General features: G+C 32.6%; 1 pseudogene; it reads left to right on the top strand.

Annotated features, from left to right (window-relative positions):
* The first annotated feature begins 3,510 nt into the window (after positions 1 to 3,510).
* LOC132163121 (cation/H(+) antiporter 4 pseudogene) lies at positions 3,511 to 8,126 on the top strand (annotated as a pseudogene).
* Positions 8,127 to 8,574: the final 448 nt, after the last annotated feature.

Here is an 8,574-nt window from a genome sequence, read left to right as displayed (position 1 = left end):
AAGTGTCTGGATCTTGTGGGGAAGATTTTTTATGCTGGTGATCGGCCTTGAACAGATCCGATTCAATTATCTGCAATGCCTGCCCTGCAGCAACTATTTAACTGTGATTATTGCCTTTACCGTAACAGACTCTTCACTGAGTTCTTTTGCATTTGTCACCACTTTGTGTAGCCCTTGAAAAGGCCGGTTAGTATGCCATTGCCTACTGTTTGGTCCTTTTGGACCAGATCTAGAATTTGTTTATGAATTTGTATTGCATTTACCTTTTGTGCTTTGTTGTCGAGCTGCTCACCCCTTTTGTGGTCAATGAGTCCTGTAACCCACTTTTCCTTATTTTATTATTTATATATTCTCAATACATGGAGAAAACTGAAGTTGTGGCTTGGGATTGAAGACAAAAAAAGTCAATCAACCTTGAACAAAAGAGATTTGGCGCAAAGCTTTATTTTTCCTTTTTCTAACGCTTGGAGACAAGGAGTAAAGTTTTTTTTTTTTGACATGGACAACGAGTAAAGTTGACATGAGGAGCTTGGCCTTGAACATGAGATTCTCTTATTAAAGTTAACGGACAATGGAGCAGCTAATCGGAGAGTTGACAGAGCGTAAGGGCTAGGGTTTCCATAGTCAGCATTTGACAAAGAAAGTGTGAAGCTGATTCAACAAGAAAACCCACACAAACAAACGAGAAATACAAAAACAGAGTCTAAGTATAATTGGAATTAGAACCAGCTGAAACGTCCCTCTTTTCTTTCATGGAAATTCTACTTCACTTTCATTACCTTTACAATTGAAGTTTTTTTAATTTAATTTAATATATCAAATTTTCAACAATTTGCAATGTCCGGAGGCATATAAATTCCCCAGTTTTTTTCCAATTAATTTTTTAATTAAGGATAAATTTCAAATTTTATAAAATTTCAAGGGTAAAAATATCATTTCACTCTTTTCATCGTCTGATTTAACCTCAACAGTAGGGGTAACATTAAGTATTTTTTAAAATTAATATACTAAATTGAAATTTTTTTTTAACTTTAAAGGATGATTGCAAATATGATAAAAATTCATAGGGTTAATTAAAACTTCATTTTCAAACTTTTTTTCCAAAACATAATTTTTGGCATTTTTAGAGGAAACAAAAAAATGTTTTTCTAAGTGTTTTTTATTTATTTATTATTATTATTAGTTTATCAAATTCTCGTTTTATTTGGCAATATTTTAAGGCACTAAAATAATTTTTTAAGCTTTTTAACACAATCTCAAGCAAACTATTAGTGTAAAGTACACTAGGTATTCGATTTTTACACGAATTGTTGTGACGGGTATTATAGTTTTTAATACAAGCTTTTTACCAATTTATGTGACACTCATGTAGGTTGCATTAATCACTAATTAATTAAATTTACTTATCAAATCTTATTTCTTAATTTTTTTTCACTTATATTGTACCAAGTGAATTTATTACAATTTTTTTAAACGTCTGACAAAGGCACCAAGAACACAACAATGCATATAATCACATAATGACTACAATGCCATGTCTACCACCTCAATTTTACCTTTTTAAAAAAATTCTATTTATGTCCAAATATTAAAAATAAAATGCACATAGAAAAGGATGGAAGTAAGGACCCACCCACATCGATCATGCATCTAGGTTAAGAAATGCGCCCCCTTTCGTATTCCTATGCTTTCAATTCTAAATCTCTCTTTGAGTTTTGTTAAACAACCCTAAATTCCATATGCAAGAGGAGACTCGATAGAAACAACCCTAAATTACTGTGATAAAAACAGAGGAATTGTTTGGTTGGTATAAGTGAAGTATCTGTTACAAAAGTTTTGTAAATATAATTAAACTGCTTGTAATTTGAATTCTTCTTTAGTGGATGAGTTTTCAGAGTTTAACTGCCTGGAGTAGTTTTTCAAAAGATTCTCATTTCATCACTAAATTGCTATATGTTATAGGTTTATTACTTTAATATTTTGGGAAATCTTGTGTAATTATTATAATTTTTAATTGATTGAATATTTTGAAAAACACCTATTCACTCCCTTTAGATGTTGTGGAGTCAATTGGGAAATTTCATAAACAATACGTCTACGAAACATAAAAGAATCTATCATTTGGAATTAATTCAAAATAGAAGAAGGCTAACGGATCATTTCAAAACAAAAAACAAAAAAACAAAAAAAAATAATAATAATAATTTGCTTAATATATATATTAAGATAATTTTAACTAACTCCATTTGCTCCTAGTTTAGTATATGAGGCCCTAAGATAATTTTTCAATACTATTTGTTAAAGAAAATGCACTAGATTGAAGTTATAAATGTGCAATGTCTGTATTCATATTTTTATAAATTTTACAATAATATAAGAGACATTTATCTTCTTAGCCGTTTAAGTTGAATAAAAAAAAAATAAAAAAATAAAAAACCAATAATAAGGAATAATTAACAATATTTGATACATCAAAACTCCATGTTTTGAATTTTTGAAAGTTTGGAAAGACGTTAGAAGGTAAGTAAAATTTCCCTAAAACTAAGCATGTACGATGAACGTACCGTTGTAAAATAGCCAAAGAATGTAATTAACAACTAACAACCATATATAATGTGATCGATGTTGACAATTTCTAAAAGAATCTTGACCAAATGTTTTGTTTGAGTAATATTAGAAACCACACTTGTGTCATTCTTGTGTCCCTTCAAGAATGGTGTGGCTCTTAAAATTTTTGGGCTTGTAATTTATCATTATTGAATTTTGATCAAACTGTAATTTTAAAAGCCAACTCATTTTTAGAGGAACAAATGAGTGACAGGTACTAAAATTACTCGTTTTGTGTTAACGAGAGTAATGCCAGAAGTCACTCTTGTATCCCTTTTATGTCACTCAAAAAATGAGGTGGTTTCTAAAAGAGTAATACTAGGGACCATCTTTTTATCCTATTTATTTTATCATTCTAAAGTTGATGTGGCTTTCAAAATCACCATTGGATCAAAATTTAAATATAATTCATTTAAAATTTAATTGTGATTTTAAAAGCCATATCAACTTTAAGAGGATAAAAAGATGGTCTCTAGCATTACTCCTTATAAAATTACCATTGGCCGTATGATTTATTATTATTGAATTTTGATTAAATTGTAATTTTAAAAGTCACCTCATCCTTAAAATGATTTCTAGAATTACTCCGCTAACAAAAGATAACTGATTGGACCCAATGTTTTCCAACAAACTAGAAGATAATGGATGTTCATCATTTCTTGAAGATTAACAAATAATTTAACCGCCAATATTGCTAATACTCGTACTCCTAAAATAGGCAATAAGGTCCCTTTTTTTTTTTATCCATAAGGTCCGTTGTTGCCTGGTCTTTCGTTGTACATCTCTCTCTCTCTCTCTCTCTCTCTATATATATATATATATATATATATATATATATATATATATATATACATCAAATTTCTTTGTGTGAAAATAGAAAGAGAATTAAGCAGACACAGGCAAATGGCAAGAGAGGCTTCGACTGATCGTCATACAAGCGGCATGAACACCATAGTCGAATGTACTGAGATTCCCTCCACATTCCATTCAACAGGAATGTGGAACTACATTCATCATGGGATTGTGCCGTATATGTTGCCACTACTTCAGCTGCGGATGGTTCTCATTTTCATCCTCTTCCAATGCTCCCATTACGTTCTTAAGCGTTATGGAATCCCCAAGTTTACCACACAACTTATTGTATGGGCTCTCTTCCACTTCATCACTCTATTTTTCTTACAAATAATGTTATTTAATAAACTATTATACGAGTACCATAAAATTGAGATAAGGTGGTAGTGAAAATCAGCCGTTAGATCAACAAGGACTTTGTTAAAAAAATAGGGAAATCTCCACTTACCCTCGCTGTTGTTCCATTACTTTTGCAATTATGCCTTCAAACCTTAAAAAGTTGCAATGTCGGGTCACCATATTTGAAAATATTGGGGAGATAAGCGGTAATGGAGTTTTATAAATAATACATTAATATACATACTTAGACACCACTATAACCCAAAAGCCTAAACTCATTAGCTTGGATCCACTTAGATATATTAACTACTTTTTTTTTTAGTAATGCTATTTAGTAAACTCTCATACAACTGCTATACAACTATGATGAAGTGATGGTGAATATTAGTCTTTGGATCAATAAGGGCTTGTTAAAATAAAAACCAATGGCAGATATTCACTGTCACATCATCATAGTTGTATGACATTCGTATGAGAGTCTACTAAATATCATTTCTCATTTTTCTTTATACTTTCTCAATGTGAGATTCAATACTCACAATTATACTCATAACAATCACTCATTTACTTGTGAGTCTCCTCCACATGGCTCAACTCTCCCTTGCTCGTGAGTTTTATAACATTTTCAATGGTGTCACTTTTCCCTGAAAGCTAACTATGGTTCTGATACAAATTGTTGGGGAGATAAGCAGTTATAGAGTTTTACCAACAGTACATTAATATACATATTTGAACTTCATTCTAACCCAAAAGCCTAAACTAATGGGTTTGAGACCCTATTTGGAATTACGTTATGAAGGGTAAAAAGTACTTTTAATATATACCTAAAAAGTTTTGCCAAACCAAAAGCTGACATGTTTGGTAAAAAATGTTAAAAGTATTTCTTTGACTTTTTTATTCTAAAAATTGCTAAAATGCACTTTTGGCAAAATTTTTATTTTTAACCTTTTGCCAAAAAGCGTTTTTTTGACTTAAAAGCTCTATTTCTCAAACACAATCTCAAACATGCATGCTCTAAGTCCACTTAGATATATTAATTACTACTTTTCTTTATACTTTCTTAATGTAGGACTCAACACTCACAAGTGCATTCACAATAGAGAACTTTATAAAGTTACTCATTCTTTAGTATTTTCTGTTAAATCCTAAAAGATAAAGCCAAAATACCAAAAATAACCCTATTTTTTAATAATAAAAATTTGGCATGGACCCACAGCCAAGATGGCTATGAGGGCTTGCTTTTTATTTTTTAAATTTTTTTAAAAATAATTATTCAATTAGGATAATTTTAATGTTATAAGTTTTACAGTTGTATAAGAAACATTTCACATATTAACCGTTTGATTTAACTATAAATCCTAATAGTAGGGGAACATTATAAAGTTTTCAAACATGGTGACCCAACATTGCAACTTATTAATGTTTAAGGTTGCAATTGCAAAAGTAATAGAACATCAGGGGTAAGTGAAGTTTCCCCACAAAAACTTAATAGCTAATTTTTATTGCCACTTCATTCGAATTGTATGCACGACAACCGTATAACAATCTAGTAAATAGTATGTTTCTTTTCACATGATCACAAATTTACATATTTGATGAGATTGTTGAGGTGGGGATTCTATTTATTGTACTTGAACAATTTTTTTGATTTTATGTGAACCAGGTAGGCATAATCCTTGGTCCATCGTTTCTGGGAAACCTCAAAATATTCAACAATATTTTCTTCTCAATTAAAAGTCAAGAAATAATAGGGATGTTGTCTTTCCTTAGTTACGCGCTCTTTCTCTTTGTGAGTGGGGTTAAAACAGATGTAGGAATGATAAAAAGAAACGGAAGAAAAGCCTTGTTTATCGGTATTGCAAGCATGTTGTTGCCTTTGCTAATTGGGTTGTCTGTCGAAGTGAAAATTGGAAGACTGTGGTTGAAGGAAGAAGCATATAGACTTCCATTTGAAACGACAGCACATTGTATGACTTCATTACCTGTCCTTGCTTTGCTTCTTGAGGACCTCAAGATCCTTAATTCTGAACTTGGTCGATTAAGCCTATCTGCAGGATTGGTAAGTGAAATTTTAACCTTGCTACTTTTCATTAGCACCACCGTGATTAGACTTAACGACAAGAAAGGTAGTATGTTTGCCTTTGTAGCTTTAGGAGCAATCATGATCTTTATTATCATCGTCGCATTTGTAATTCGACCAGCAATGTTTTGGGTAATCAAGCAGACACCAGAAGGCAGACCTGTTAAAAACACATATATTCATACCATCATGCTAATGGTGCTTGGCTCCAGCTTGTTTTCTCACTTGTTTGGTCATACTTTACTCTTTGGACCTTTCGTTCTCGGTTTGGCAGTACCAGATGGACCGCCTTTAGGATCAATCATTATCAATAAGTTCAATTGCTTCATTTCTGATGTGTTTCTGCCACTCTTCGTGACTACTTGTGCGATGAGGATTGATCTGAGTTTAATCAAATTCAATAACAAATTCACGACGGTCAATGGAAGTCTCCTTGTTTTGACTTTTGTGGTCAAAATTGTGGCTTCTTTGATTCCTCCCTTGTACTCCAAAATGCCATTAAATGACGCTCTGGCACTCGCTCTCGTATTGAGTTGCAAAGGAATAGCCCAACTTTCATACTATACATATCTCAGAGATATTGAGGTAACTATCTCTTTCTCCCTCTTTTTTCCCTAGAAAATTAAATCACCTTTTTCTTTTTGGTTTCATTGCGGGTCCCTCTGCTATACATTAATTAAATAGATGCCTTTTTTTTTTTTTTTTTCTTTTTATGGTGTCAACATATGTGCTTTTTAATTCAAACTTATGGATCATTCCTTTCACATTGCTAGGATAGGGATCGAAAAAGAAAGCAAAAAGAAAATTGCATGTTGGATTTTTCTTTTTTATCCCCTTACTTAACTTTCAACATACAATACTTTCCCCAAAGAAAAATCAACATGTAAATATAAAGAAAAGGAAGAAAGCATTATAATAAATTATCTTTTAAGCCAAATGTGATGAGTTGGTATTTCATGGTTAAAAGTATTTTAAGCATAAGTCCTAGAATTAAGAACGAAAGTAAATATTGATCTTCTAGAAATATTATACTATATTGCAAAATACATTTTCTAGCACATAGTCTTTAGTAGGAAAAAACATTGTTTTCTTGAACAAGGTCACCTATTGTTTCCTCCAACATTTTTTTACTTAAGTGCAGATCATGACAGACCAGGTGTTCGCTTTGTCATGTGTTAGCATCCTAGTGACTGCAATTTTCGCGCCACTTCTCGTGAAGTTCTTGTACCACCCTTCAAGAAGATATGCAGGTTACCAGAAAAGGGATATTATGCATTGCAAAGCCAACACAGAGCTCCGAATCTTAGTGTGCATTCACAGGCCAGATAACATTGCTGCTGTAACCAAACTACTTGAAGTCTCGTGCCCATCTAGGGAAAAGCCTCTTGCTGTTTATGTACTTCACCTTATCCAATTAATTGGTAGAGCCACTCCTATTTTTATTTCCCACCAACTGCAGAAAAAGATTGTGTCCAATATTTCTTCTTCAGAGAATGTCATTATCGCCTTCAATCACTTTCAACAAGACAATCAAGGTGTTGTATCAGTAAACGTCTTTACAACAGTCTCTGTATTAAAGTTCATGCACGAAGACATATGCATCCTTGGATTGGACAAACTCACATCCCTCATAGTACTCCCGTTCCACCGAAAATGGTCCACTAATGGTTTTGTTGAATCAGATGACAATACCTTAAGGACCTTAAATTGCAGTGTGCTTGAACTGGCCCCCTGCTCTACTGGGATCCTTGTTGACTGTGGTCATTTAGGCCGCTTAATGGTTTCATCACAGTCGCCATGTTCTATTGCCATGTTCTTCTTAGGAGGTAATGATGATCGAGAGGCCTTGGCTTTTGCCGAGCGCATGGCCAATCATTCAAAAATTACCTTGACGGTGGTTCACTTTGTTGCCTCTAGCAATGAAGATGATACCAATTGGGACAAATTGTTTGACAATGAGATACTGAATGATTTTAAACTTAACAAAGTGGGTAATGAATATGTTATATTCCAAGAGGAGATGGTGAAGGATGGGGCTCAGACAGCATTGATAGTTCGATATATGGTGAACCAATATGACCTTATTATTGTTGGTAGACGGCATAACGTAGAGTCTCCTCAGACATCTGGGCTTGCAGAATGGAGTGAATTTCCAGAGCTGGGGATTATGGGAGACTTGCTTGTCTCATTAAATCTTAACAACAGAACTTCTATTTTTGTGGTGCAACAACAACAAAAGAAGGCCTAGTCCTCGCTTGGAGAATCTGGAGCTCTTATCATTCTAATCTTTGTGAATATGAAACTATATACATTCATCTTCTCATAGTGTATGTATAAAATTACGAGTACTGTTATTTAGTAGATTGTTATGCTATTGTTATACAATTTGATGATGTGCCCGTGAAAATCAGCATTTGTAAAAATTAATAAAAAAAAAAAAAAATTATTAATTTTCATTGTCACATCATTCAAATTATATAACCATCGTATAACAAAGTACTAAATAACATTACTCTAAAATTATACTGGATGGAAATAGGTAGTTTATTGTTAAGTCTTTTTGGTAGTAATATGAGAGATATGAGATCAATGGGGTTGGGCGTACTCGAGGTGCACGTACATATTCTTTTGTTGATAATGGCTCAAATTGTCAACAAGTATGAAGATAATTGCTGAAAAATATCAATATTCAAGTT

Source organism: Corylus avellana, chromosome 8, assembly GCF_965113065.1.
Source record: "Corylus avellana chromosome 8, dhCorAvel1.hap1.2, whole genome shotgun sequence".
Classification (NCBI taxonomy): domain Eukaryota; kingdom Viridiplantae; phylum Streptophyta; class Magnoliopsida; order Fagales; family Betulaceae; genus Corylus; species Corylus avellana.
Note: the sequence above shows the minus strand (reverse complement) of the source record. Positions and strands in the feature narration are given on the sequence as shown.